This window comes from Festucalex cinctus, chromosome 9, assembly GCF_051991245.1.
Source record: "Festucalex cinctus isolate MCC-2025b chromosome 9, RoL_Fcin_1.0, whole genome shotgun sequence".
Classification (NCBI taxonomy): Eukaryota; Metazoa; Chordata; class Actinopteri; order Syngnathiformes; family Syngnathidae; genus Festucalex; species Festucalex cinctus.
This window is the reverse complement of record NC_135419.1, coordinates 22,538,537-22,550,102: the sequence shown is the minus strand read 5'-3', so window position 1 is coordinate 22,550,102 and position 11,566 is coordinate 22,538,537. Positions and strand designations below refer to the sequence as shown.

Here is an 11,566-nt window from a genome sequence, read left to right as displayed (position 1 = left end):
TGATTATTGTTGGCCTCGGTAAGCTAAACCATGCCAAGTTACCTTACATGTGCAGACAAGCTAATCGCTAAGCTATGCTAACGATTAGCCATGCTATGTTACCAGCATATTATTAAGTGTTTTAAAAACGTTTATTGATGCCTAAGCTGGTTGAGTGAAATTTTCGAAGTTAATGTGATGAAGGAAGCTTTTACACATGAGGAGAAATATTACTGAAAGTGATGTTTTTATATATTTTGAAGTGTTTTTTACACAGTGCTATTGAATGTCATTAACAGTCAATTCTATTGCCTGTTGCATTTCGTTGAGTATAAATAAGTGTTGCAGCCAGTAATAATAAGCTGTAATTAATTTGCACTATTGTGACCACCACTATTTTGCTTTGTTAAATAAGAAATGAAAAGATGCATCATACATTTTGATATGAGACTTGGCATTGTTTTGTTAAGTTACATTACAATTTAAAAATGCTTTAGCAGCATTGTTGAAATGGCTGAACAATATTAGAGGTGTTTCAGATAGACAATAGTTATCTCAAGTTTTTAAGATGAGTAAAATCCTGTTTGTAAAAAACAGGTCAGGTCTTTTGAACGGATCAAAAACCTCGTGGAAGATTCTGGAACCATTGATGGCGAGCCACCCAGATTGAACAGTGAGGAATCATCATTCACGGATCTCTACAGTGTGGTAGGACCGTACCAACGAACAGAACTTGACACGAACTTTTGGAAAAGGATGCAAGCGAGAAAACAAGTGATCACAGACTTTTAGACTTGACTTAACGGACTACTTAAGACGACTCTTTATTTTTTAAAGGGCCCAATTTTATTTTTTTTTAATGGTTCATTTTGTCTGTTATTGTTGTAATTGATGACATACTGTTACTAAAGTGTTTTGTTAAGTTATCTGCTCTGATGTATTCATTTATGGTCACAGCCCACTGCACTTAGCTCCGTAGTCTTACCTAGAATCATTTGCGTTGTTCTGTTAAACTGGTTACATCTTAAAAGTTGGCGAGCCAGCCAGGAGCTTTGTGTATGACTGTTTCCATATCTGAACACTGTTATTACGCCACCTAGTGATTGGTTTTTGAATTGCAAGAAAAAAAATCTATTGATTGAAATCTGATTTCTAAAATTGAAAATTAGTTTTGTGTGTTAGAAGTTAGAAATGGAGATTGTTGAAGCTGAAAACATCAAAGTTCCGAACTCTGTCATAGTTAGTGGATTGTCATATACTCATATAGATGAAGAGGTTTTTGATTTTTTGAAGCAGTATGGGTCAATTAGGAGAGTAATTGAAATTGATAACCCAGAGTCAGAATTCTATAAACAAGCCATCGTTGAGTTTGAATCGGGCGAGGCAGTGCAGTCACTTGAAACCCTCCTACCGATAAATAGACCAAGTTCTGAAGACCCTACAGTCATTCACCATGTGAAAACCTTAGCTAGTGTCTACAGTTGCACAGCTGGCACTGGAATAACTCACACTTTTTTGTCTGAGCTTAAAGACATTGCCAAATTGAGTGGAATGTCATTTGAAGATATCTTGAGGGAGGAGTTGACCAGAATAACGAAAACAATTGGAGAACAAACTTCAGAGAAAGAAGCTGTGACACTTCAAGAACAAACACCTCAGGAAACAACTCTTACCCGACCAGAGCGTGAAAGGTTAGTGACTCCACCACTCACTGCACCAACCCAGCCTAGACCCACTCCAGGTCCGCCTTTTAAAATCTTTCCACCCACTGACCCCAAACCAACCACTGGTCTAACTTCACTGAACTTTGCCGGAACAAACGCAACTTGTTTTGGAAACCAGCCTCACACTGAACCAGTTGCTCCATTCACCCCGCCTGTAGTGAGGGATCACATGAATAACTTGCCCTTGTCCCCTGATCAACTTAGCACACCCGAAGTTCAGCGTGTAGTGGTTGAGCACATTGTAAAAAGCACAGAAATCGCATCCCAGTTGAACTCTATGACAAAATTGAGACCCTTTTCAGGAAAAGTTCCTTGTTCCCAGTATGAGTTGGATTACGATACTTGGAGAACTAGCGTTGAATTCTACTTGAACGATCCCAGTGTTTCAAAATCACATTTGACAAGAAGAATTGTTGACAGCCTCTTACCCCCTGCTGCTCATGTAGTAAAACCTTTAGGTCCCCAAGCTTCTCCAATAGACTACCTGAATTTGCTTGACTCAGCATATGCCACTGTGGAAGATGGTGATGAGTTATTTGCTAAATTCCTCAGTACTCACCAGGACTCAGGAGAGAAACCATCCAGTTACCTCCACAGATTACATTCATCTTTGAGTGCAGTTGTGAAGAAAAAGACTGTGAATTCCAACGATGCAGATAAACAGCTCATAAAACAATTTTGTAGGGGATGTTGGAATAACACATTGATTGCCACCCTCCAACTTGAACAAAGACAAAATAACCCACCTACTTTTGCCGAATTTCTATTGTTGCTGCGAACCGAAGAGGATAAACAAGCCGCCAAGGCCAATCGGATGAAACTGCATCTTGGATTCACAAAGACAAAAGCCCAAGTTCACACCCAAGCTGCATCTGTTGACACCACTGAGAATGAAAACACAACTCAAGATGATAGCATCCCTTCTACCATGAAACAAATTCAGAAGCAAATAGCTGATCTTCAGGCGCAGTTGGCAGCATTTACTATCCCCAAAGTGGAAAAACCTGTGAAACCTAAAACACCAAAAACTCAGAACACCAAGCCAAAAGAAAACCATCCTCTTCCTCAAATGCAGAACTCTACTCAAACCACAAATTCTAGAAGGCCCAGGCCATGGTATTGTTTTAGATGTGGGGAGGACGGCCACATTGTCACGAGCTGCTGCAATCCAGAAAATCCAACCCTTGTTGACATGAAGAGAAAAGAGCTGAAAGAAAAACAAAAGGCTTGGGATGAGAAGAACACTTCAACTAACTCTTCACATTTAAACTAGAAGCGGCTCCTGCAGAGGGGCTATCAGGAACCGAAAACCAGCAAAGCCTCAAAAAGAAATCAAAGACAACGGCAACACTGAAAGGGCAACCAGTTAAACATTCAAGAAGAATTCCGAAAGGACTTATTGGACGCAAGTGTACTGCTACTGTTGAAGTTGGAGGGGTGGAGAGTAATTGTCTACTTGATACCGGCTCTCAGGTTACCACAATATCTCAGTCATTCTACGATGATTTCCTTTCAGACTACTTAATCAAGCCAGTGAGTGACATACTAGAGGTCGAAGGAGCCAATGGTGAACCTGTGCCTTATGCTGGTTATGTGGAAGTGAGCTTGAAGTTTCCAAAAGACTTTATCGCCTCAGAACCAGAAATTGACACACTTGCTTTGATAGTACAGGATACTCGTTCCAACAGCAGTATACCGGTACTAATCGGAACAAACACTCTTGATCCTCTCTATGAAGAGTACTGCGATGACACCACCCACAATTCTACCACATTCTGTGGGTATGCTCAAGTGCTGAAAACTCTCCAGCTACGACATCAGCAACGCACCAGTGGAAGGCTTGGCCTGGTAAAATGCAGAGGCAGCATACCTACTACAATTCCAGCCGGTCAGAAAGTTGTCCTGCAAGGATTTGCAAGTGAAAAAACAGTTGGCAATGAGCAATGGGCACTGCTAGAGTCACCAGCGATGTCATCTTTACCTGGTGGAATCTTCACCGATTGTTGCCTGGTGACCTTACCGACTCAACACCCTTTTAAGGTACCTGTAGTGCTCAGAAATGAAACGGATCATGACATAACATTACCCATCAATTGTGTCATTGCTGAGCTAACAGTAGCTCAAGAAACTATCCAAGATTCTTACCAAGACAAAAGAGCTGCCCAACCATGTGATGAATCCCTTCAGTCAAACAACTTTCAAGCTAAAGCCAGTATATTTAGTCAACAAAACAATGAACCAGACACAAAGTTAAAGTTCAATTTTGGCGATTCCTCACTTCCAGAGGAGTGGAAAACAAGAATAACCAAAAAGTTAAATGACTACTCTGATGTATTCTCTCATCATGATTTTGACTTTGGGCATGCTACAAATGTCAAACATCATATCCGACTCAAGGATGAGACACCATTCAAACAGCGACCACGTCCTATTCATCCACAGGATTTTGAAGCTGTAAGACGCCATCTCCAAACCCTTCTCGATGCTGGAATTATCAGAGAATCAGAGTCACCTTTTTCATCCCCAATTGTGGTCGTCAAAAAGAAAAATGGTGATGTAAGACTGTGCGTGGATTACAGAAAGTTAAACCTCCAGACCATTAAGGATGCATACGCCTTACCAAATCTGGAGGAATCATTTTCTGCACTCAGTGGATCTCAATGGTTCTCTGTCATGGATTTAAAATCTGGATACTACCAGGTCGAGATGGAGGAGAGCGACAAACACAAAACAGCCTTTGTCTGTCCCTTAGGATTTTGGGAGTGGAATCGTATGCCACAGGGAATAACAAATGCACCGTCTACTTTTCAGCGCTTAATGGAAAAGTGCATGGGAGATATACACCTGCGAGAAGTGCTTGTTTTCCTTGATGACTTGATTGTTTTTTCCAAATCCTTGGAGGAACATGAATCCCGACTGATCAATGTTCTGAACCGACTGAGAGAAAACGGTCTCAAGTTATCACCAGAAAAATGTAGTTTTTTCAAGACATCAGTGCGTTACTTGGGACACATTGTCTCAAGGAATGGAGTTGAAACTGATCCAGAGAAGGTTAAAGCACTCAAGACCTGGCCGAGACCTCAGACATTGAAGGAGCTGAAGTCCTTCCTTGGATTTTCCGGTTATTACCGGAGATTCGTACAGGATTATGCAAAGATCGTGAAGCCCTTGACAAACCTGACTGCAGGCTACCCACCGATCCGGAAAGGTAGCAAACCAATTAAATCTGATGGCAAGTACTTTCACCCCAAAGAGCCATTTGCAGAGAGATGGACCCCTACTTGTCAGCAGGCTTTCGAGAACATCATTGAAAAGCTCACATTGTCCCCTGTGTTAGGGTTCGCAGATCCGAAGTTACCTTATGTGCTCCATACAGATGCTAGTACAACGGGACTCGGAGCTGTGTTATACCAGGAGCAGGATGGACGAAGTCGAGTCATTGCCTACGCAAGTAGAAGATTATCACGCAGTGAAGCAAAATATCCAGCACACAAGTTGGAATTTTTAGCCCTAAAGTGGGCTATCACCGAAAAATTCCATGACTACTTGTATGGTAACTACTTCAAGGTGGTAACTGATAACAACCCACTGAGGTATATACTCACCTCTGCTAAACTGGATGCTGCCAGTTATAGGTGGTTGTCTTCCCTGTCCACCTTCACATTTGACATTATGTACAGAGCAGGCAAGCAGAACCAAGACGCAGATGGGTTGTCAAGAAGACCTCAGGGTGAATTGATAAATGATGAGCAGTCGCAAGGTGAAAGTCAAAGGATACATGAGTTCACGTCACATCACCTGACTCCTGATGACAGCAAATTCTGTTGTGCTGAAACATTCAAGGCAACATGCCAGAACCACATTGTTGCTAGTGAAGGAGATCTCACCCCTTCTTGCTTAGTAGAGTCTCTTGCTATCCATCCAGATGCTATTCCTGCTGAGTTTGAAGAGGAGGAAAGTCAAGGTCTTCTTACAATTCCCAAGTATACCAATGCAGAACTCGTAAATCTTCAAAGAGCCGACCCAGTTATTAACAGCATCATAAAGATTCTACTGTCCCAAGAGCCTGTACCTGCCAACCTCAAATCACAGTCACCTGAGTTTCAGCTGATGTTCCGGGAGATGAGACGGTTTGAACTGAAAGATAATCTGTTATACAGAAGACGACATTGTGACAATAGACCTGTATGTCAACTTGTTTTGCCACACATATTGAGGCCATCAGTACTTACCAGTCTTCACAATCAAATGGGCCACCTGGGCATGGAGCGTACACTTGAGCTGGCAAGATCAAGGTTCTACTGGCCAAAGATGTCGTCTGATGTTGAGACAAAGATTCGGACCTGTGAAAGGTGTGTGAAGAGAAAAAGTCAACCAGAGAAGGCTGCGCTGTTAGTTAACATCCAAACCAGTAGGCCCCTGGAACTGGTTTGCATGGACTTCCTGTCTTTGGAACCAGACAGCCACAATACCAAAGATATCCTGGTTATTACCGACCACGTCACACGGTATGCTGTAGCTATACCTACGAAAGACCAAAAGGCCAGTACAGTCGCCAAATGTTTGTGGGACCAATTCCTCTCTCATTATGGGTTCCCAGAACGCCTCCATAGCGATCAAGGGCGTGACTTCGAGTCTCAAACCATCAAAGAGCTATGCGTTCTGGCTGGTATCCGTAAGGTGAGGACAAGCCCATATCATCCCAGAGGGAACCCAGTAGAGCGATTTAATCGCACATTGTTGAGCATGCTGGGTACTCTTCAGGAAAAGGAAAAAACAAAGTGGCGGGAACATGTCAAGCCACTAGCTCATGCTTATAATTGCACGAGAAATGACAGCACTGGATTTTCCCCATATGAGTTGATGTTTGGACGTCAGCCAAGATTGCCGATTGACATTGCCTTTGGATTACCAGTCAAAGACAGATCGTCTACCTCACATTCGCAATATGTAAAAAATCTCAAGTCTCATCTGGAAGAAAGCTACCTGTTGGCAGCTGAAAATGCAAAGAAAATAGCCGATAAGAACAAGAAAAGGTTTGATGTACGAGTAAGAGAATCTACTCTTGAAGAAGGAGATAGAGTCCTTGTACGTAACCTTCGTCTTCGGAAAAAGCACAAGCTTGCTGACCGTTGGGAGTCGAAGGTTTACATTGTGCAGAAGAGAGTGGGCGATATACCTGTCTATGTAGTGTGTCCCGAAGGTCAGGAAGGGCCGAGCCGCACATTACATCGTGACCTACTTTTACCTTGTGGGTTCATTTCAGGAGAAGATGTAGAAGCAGAAAGGCCAAAACCCACTCGTAGGCCCAGAACCCGGCAAACTCCTATTCAAACAGTTGAGCAACCACCATTTTCAGATGATGATGATGATGAGTCATCATTCTATCCAAGGAACATTTCTGAGGTGGAGACGAGACTTGTTGGACACTTACCTGCTGAAGTGGAGAACCCTACTGGAGTGGAGTATGACAGCTTACCTGAACCAGCTTCTGTAGGAATCAATCCCAACTATATAGAAAAGAACTCGATGGAACAGCAACCTGAGGAAACATTACCTGTTTTTGAATCGGAAGGAGATCCAGGACAATACAAAAAGGATACAGAAACAATTCACAATCCACTGGATACTGAGTCTGAATCAGTGGAACAACAGTCTGACCAAAGACAAAATTTTCCTGATGCTGACAGAGAATGCAATATCAAAATACCTGGAAAGGGAGAAAACTCAAAAGCACAGATGGATAAGTCATCGGGTAAGGAGAATGGAATAGAGAAGGAGAAAGAACCCTTGTGTCTTCAAGAGGAACTAATGGAGGGATCACAATTAAAATTTCAAGTGAATAACGCTCCATCAGCTCCAGATGTTGGTCGAGATTCTGTGGTCCAAGGTGAACACAGTGATACTGAGGAATGTAGTGACCATCCTCGGAGGTCCGAGCGATCCCGGAAGCCCCCAGGAAGGTTCACTTACCCCCAACTTGGAAAACCATTGATTACATTTGCCCAGACCATACTTGATGGTTTTAACCAAGCTTTGGTTGGCGCGTTTGAGAGTAATTATTCAGGGAGCAGTAGAACATGAAGGGACTCATGTCACTTCAGGGAGGGAGGATGTAACCCTGTGAACAATTAAGGGTTAAAATACAAAAAAGATAAAAAACAGAAAAATAATTAATATCATTAGAATATTATTTCAATCCATAAAAGTATTTTTATTGTGTTATTTTTTTAACACAATCTGCCGTTGACGTTCATTTATACCGGAAGTCCCTCCCCGTAGTCACTTGATTGACAGGCAGAGAGTGAACGTTGGAGAGAGGGAGAGAGAGAGCGCGAGGAACGAGCACGCTGGACGGAGTCACCGCAGCAGAGAAACCGAACGCTCAGAAACAACTTTAACGTGATTAAAACCCATTTATACACAATTAAGTCAACAAAGAAAACTGTTGAAGACAAGTGAAGTGATCAGGAACCGGGCGAATCCGCGTTTTTTGATTATTGTTGGCCTCGGTAAGCTAAACCATGCCAAGTTACCTTACATGTGCAGACAAGCTAATCGCTAAGCTATGCTAACGATTAGCCATGCTATGTTACCAGCATATTATTAAGTGTTTTAAAAACGTTTATTGATGCCTAAGCTGGTTGAGTGAAATTTTCGAAGTTAATGTGATGAAGGAAGCTTTTACACATGAGGAGAAATATTACTGAAAGTGATGTTTTTATATATTTTGAAGTGTTTTTTACACAGTGCTATTGAATGTCATTAACAGTCAATTCTATTGCCTGTTGCATTTCGTTGAGTATAAATAAGTGTTGCAGCCAGTAATAATAAGCTGTAATTAATTTGCACTATTGTGACCACCACTATTTTGCTTTGTTAAATAAGAAATGAAAAGATGCATCATACATTTTGATATGAGACTTGGCATTGTTTTGTTAAGTTACATTACAATTTAAAAATGCTTTAGCAGCATTGTTGAAATGGCTGAACAATATTAGAGGTGTTTCAGATAGACAATAGTTATCTCAAGTTTTTAAGATGAGTAAAATCCTGTTTGTAAAAAACAGGTCAGGTCTTTTGAACGGATCAAAAACCTCGTGGAAGATTCTGGAACCATTGATGGCGAGCCACCCAGATTGAACAGTGAGGAATCATCATTCACGGATCTCTACAGTGTGGTAGGACCGTACCAACGAACAGAACTTGACACGAACTTTTGGAAAAGGATGCAAGCGAGAAAACAAGTGATCACAGACTTTTAGACTTGACTTAACGGACTACTTAAGACGACTCTTTATTTTTTAAAGGGCCCAATTTTATTTTTTTTTAATGGTTCATTTTGTCTGTTATTGTTGTAATTGATGACATACTGTTACTAAAGTGTTTTGTTAAGTTATCTGCTCTGATGTATTCATTTATGGTCACAGCCCACTGCACTTAGCTCCGTAGTCTTACCTAGAATCATTTGCGTTGTTCTGTTAAACTGGTTACACCTCCTTAAGTCCTTTAGTACCTCATAGAAAATTGTGGATGACCGTCTCAACTGGAAAACCCATGTCAATCTAGTACCGGGTAACCACAATCAATGGAAATGCTTGGTACTTTGAAAAAGGTTTATCCCCATGGTTCATCCATCCGCCCATTTAACCATGTATTATAGTTTGTTTGTTTGTTTTTAATCTCCTTTTATGAATTATTGTAATATTGCTTGAGCTGCAAGCTATTCCACATATCTGAACAAACTACTGTCAAGCAAAAGAGATTTTGAAGAGCAATTTGTCTTGTCTGGCCTTCGTGAACCTTCTTTACCTCTCTTTCAAAAATATTTCATACTTCCATTTCATAAGCTAAATTGCTTACATTTATTTATGCGGAACGTTTACAACAAGCAAGAGCTCCCTGTGTGTATTTTTCCAAAGTTTATTTGCGCTTTCATCTGATTTTCATCTGTATTCTACCAGGAATGGTCATAATTGTCATTTGCTCATTCATTACATTTTGGAATGACTTGGATACGTCTTTGATAAACAACACCTCTTACACTGTTTTTAAAAAGTCATTGAAAAAGTCATTGAAGCTACATTTACTTGTATCCTGATGTTTCATAATTATTTTACATTTCCCTCTTTGCCCATTGACAAGGAAATCATGAATATGTTTTTACTATACTTCTTATTCTCTCAATTCAATTTATTTTGTACTCTTGTTTTTAGAGATTTTATTGTCTATCTGGACTTTTTTTTTTTTTTTTTTTTTTTTTTAAGTGACAGTAACGTGAAAAGTAAACTTTTTGGAGCTTTTAGCCATGTTAAAATGCTAATTCCTCACCAAAAACATGATCGAACTGGTGTGTTCCTCCATTCGACCCGCTATGAGAAATTCTGCTCTCCAAGCAACCAGCCCCACCCACCTTGTGAGAATGAGCGGGTGGTCACTCTATGACATCATCAGGTGCGGACCCACTGCCTATGCGGACTAAACACATGGCCACTTTCTCTGGGACCTTCAAGCTAGCAGGATAGTGATAAAAGTAGACTTTATCAGTAAACATTCTGTCCAAATGAATTCAAAGCAATAAATTCTCCTTCACATTTGCAACGCCAAAGTGCAATGACAATTGGCCGTCTTAAATTCCCAAAGGTGGCTGACAGTTGTGTATACTACAAGTAGAATTTCTGCACTGCTGAACCTAACTGAATGAATGGTGTAGTGCTTAGCATGCTCACCCTGTAAGCAGAAGGTCCTAGATTTGCGTCCCAATCAGGGCTGTTTTGGGTTTTTTTCCTCTTCCCCTCGTCCTTCACTACAATTTCTTGCGGCAAAGGATCAGTTTTGTTTCAAATGTTTATTGAAGAATTCATCCATCCATTTTTCACATTTAAAGAAGACTCGGTTGTACTGCAAGCGGTCTTGCGTTGCCACTCAGAGGAGGGCTCGAATGCAGCACTCCAGAGTTTTGAGGGCGGTGCGCGCAGCAGCCGGCTTGTAGGACGAGAGGGGCGTGGCAACCGAGGTTTTACTGAACCAGGTGTTTTACTTACACATATTTTTAAAAATTACATCGCCACGGTGTCAAAGGTAAGATTTGATAATTATATGCCTACAGTTAACTGTGGAAGGGCTTCAAATAGCAAGATATGATATCTTTCATTTGATATGACCCTTTGAGTGTGGAGAAGAATCTTGTACAAGCCATTTTGGCTTCATTCTCTCCTTGCATTCTTCTAAATAAAATCCTCCTCAGTCCCTGATGCTACATAATAGTATGCCATCCATCCATCCATCCATCCATCTTCTTCCGCTTATCCAAGGTCGGGTCGCGGGGGCAGCAGCTTTAGGAGGGAAACCCAGACTTCCCTCTCCCCAGCCACTTCAACCAGTTCCTCCAGCGGGACCCCAAGGCCAGCCAAGAGACATAGTCTCACTAGCGTGTCCTGGGTCGTCCCCAGGGCCTCCCGCCGGTGGGACATGCCCGGAACACCTCCCCAGGGAGGTGTCCAGGAGGCATCCGAACCAGGTGCTCGAGCCACCTCAGCTGACTCCTCTCAACGTGGAGGAGCAGCGGCTCGATTCTGAGTCCCCCCCGGATGACCGAGCTTCTCACCCTATCTCAAAGGGAGAGCCCGGACACCCTGCGGAGGAAACTCATTTCGGCCGCTTGTATCCGGGATCTTGTTCTTTCGGCCACAGCTCGTGACCATAGGTGAGGGTTGGAACGTAGATCGACCGGTAAATCGAGAGCTTCGCCTTTTGGCTCAGCTCCTTCTTCACCACGACGGACCGATACAGAGTCCGTATCACTTCAGACGCTGCACCGATCCGCTTGTCGATCTCCCGCTCCATCCTACCCTCACTCGTGA

The 11,566-nt window shown here is 42.1% G+C and overlaps 1 long non-coding RNA gene across 1 annotated transcript in view; it reads left to right on the top strand.

Annotated features, from left to right (window-relative positions):
• Positions 1-9,102, top strand: part of LOC144025740 (uncharacterized) — a 9,471-nt gene extending 369 nt beyond the window's left edge. Inside the window, exons 1-2 of the long non-coding RNA XR_013284944.1 lie at positions 1-18; positions 577-9,102. The exon at positions 1-18 is cut by the window's left edge and continues 369 nt beyond it. This is a non-coding gene — a long non-coding RNA (uncharacterized LOC144025740). The remainder of the gene's footprint in view (positions 19-576) is intronic.
• The last annotated feature ends 2,464 nt before the right edge of the window (positions 9,103-11,566 follow it).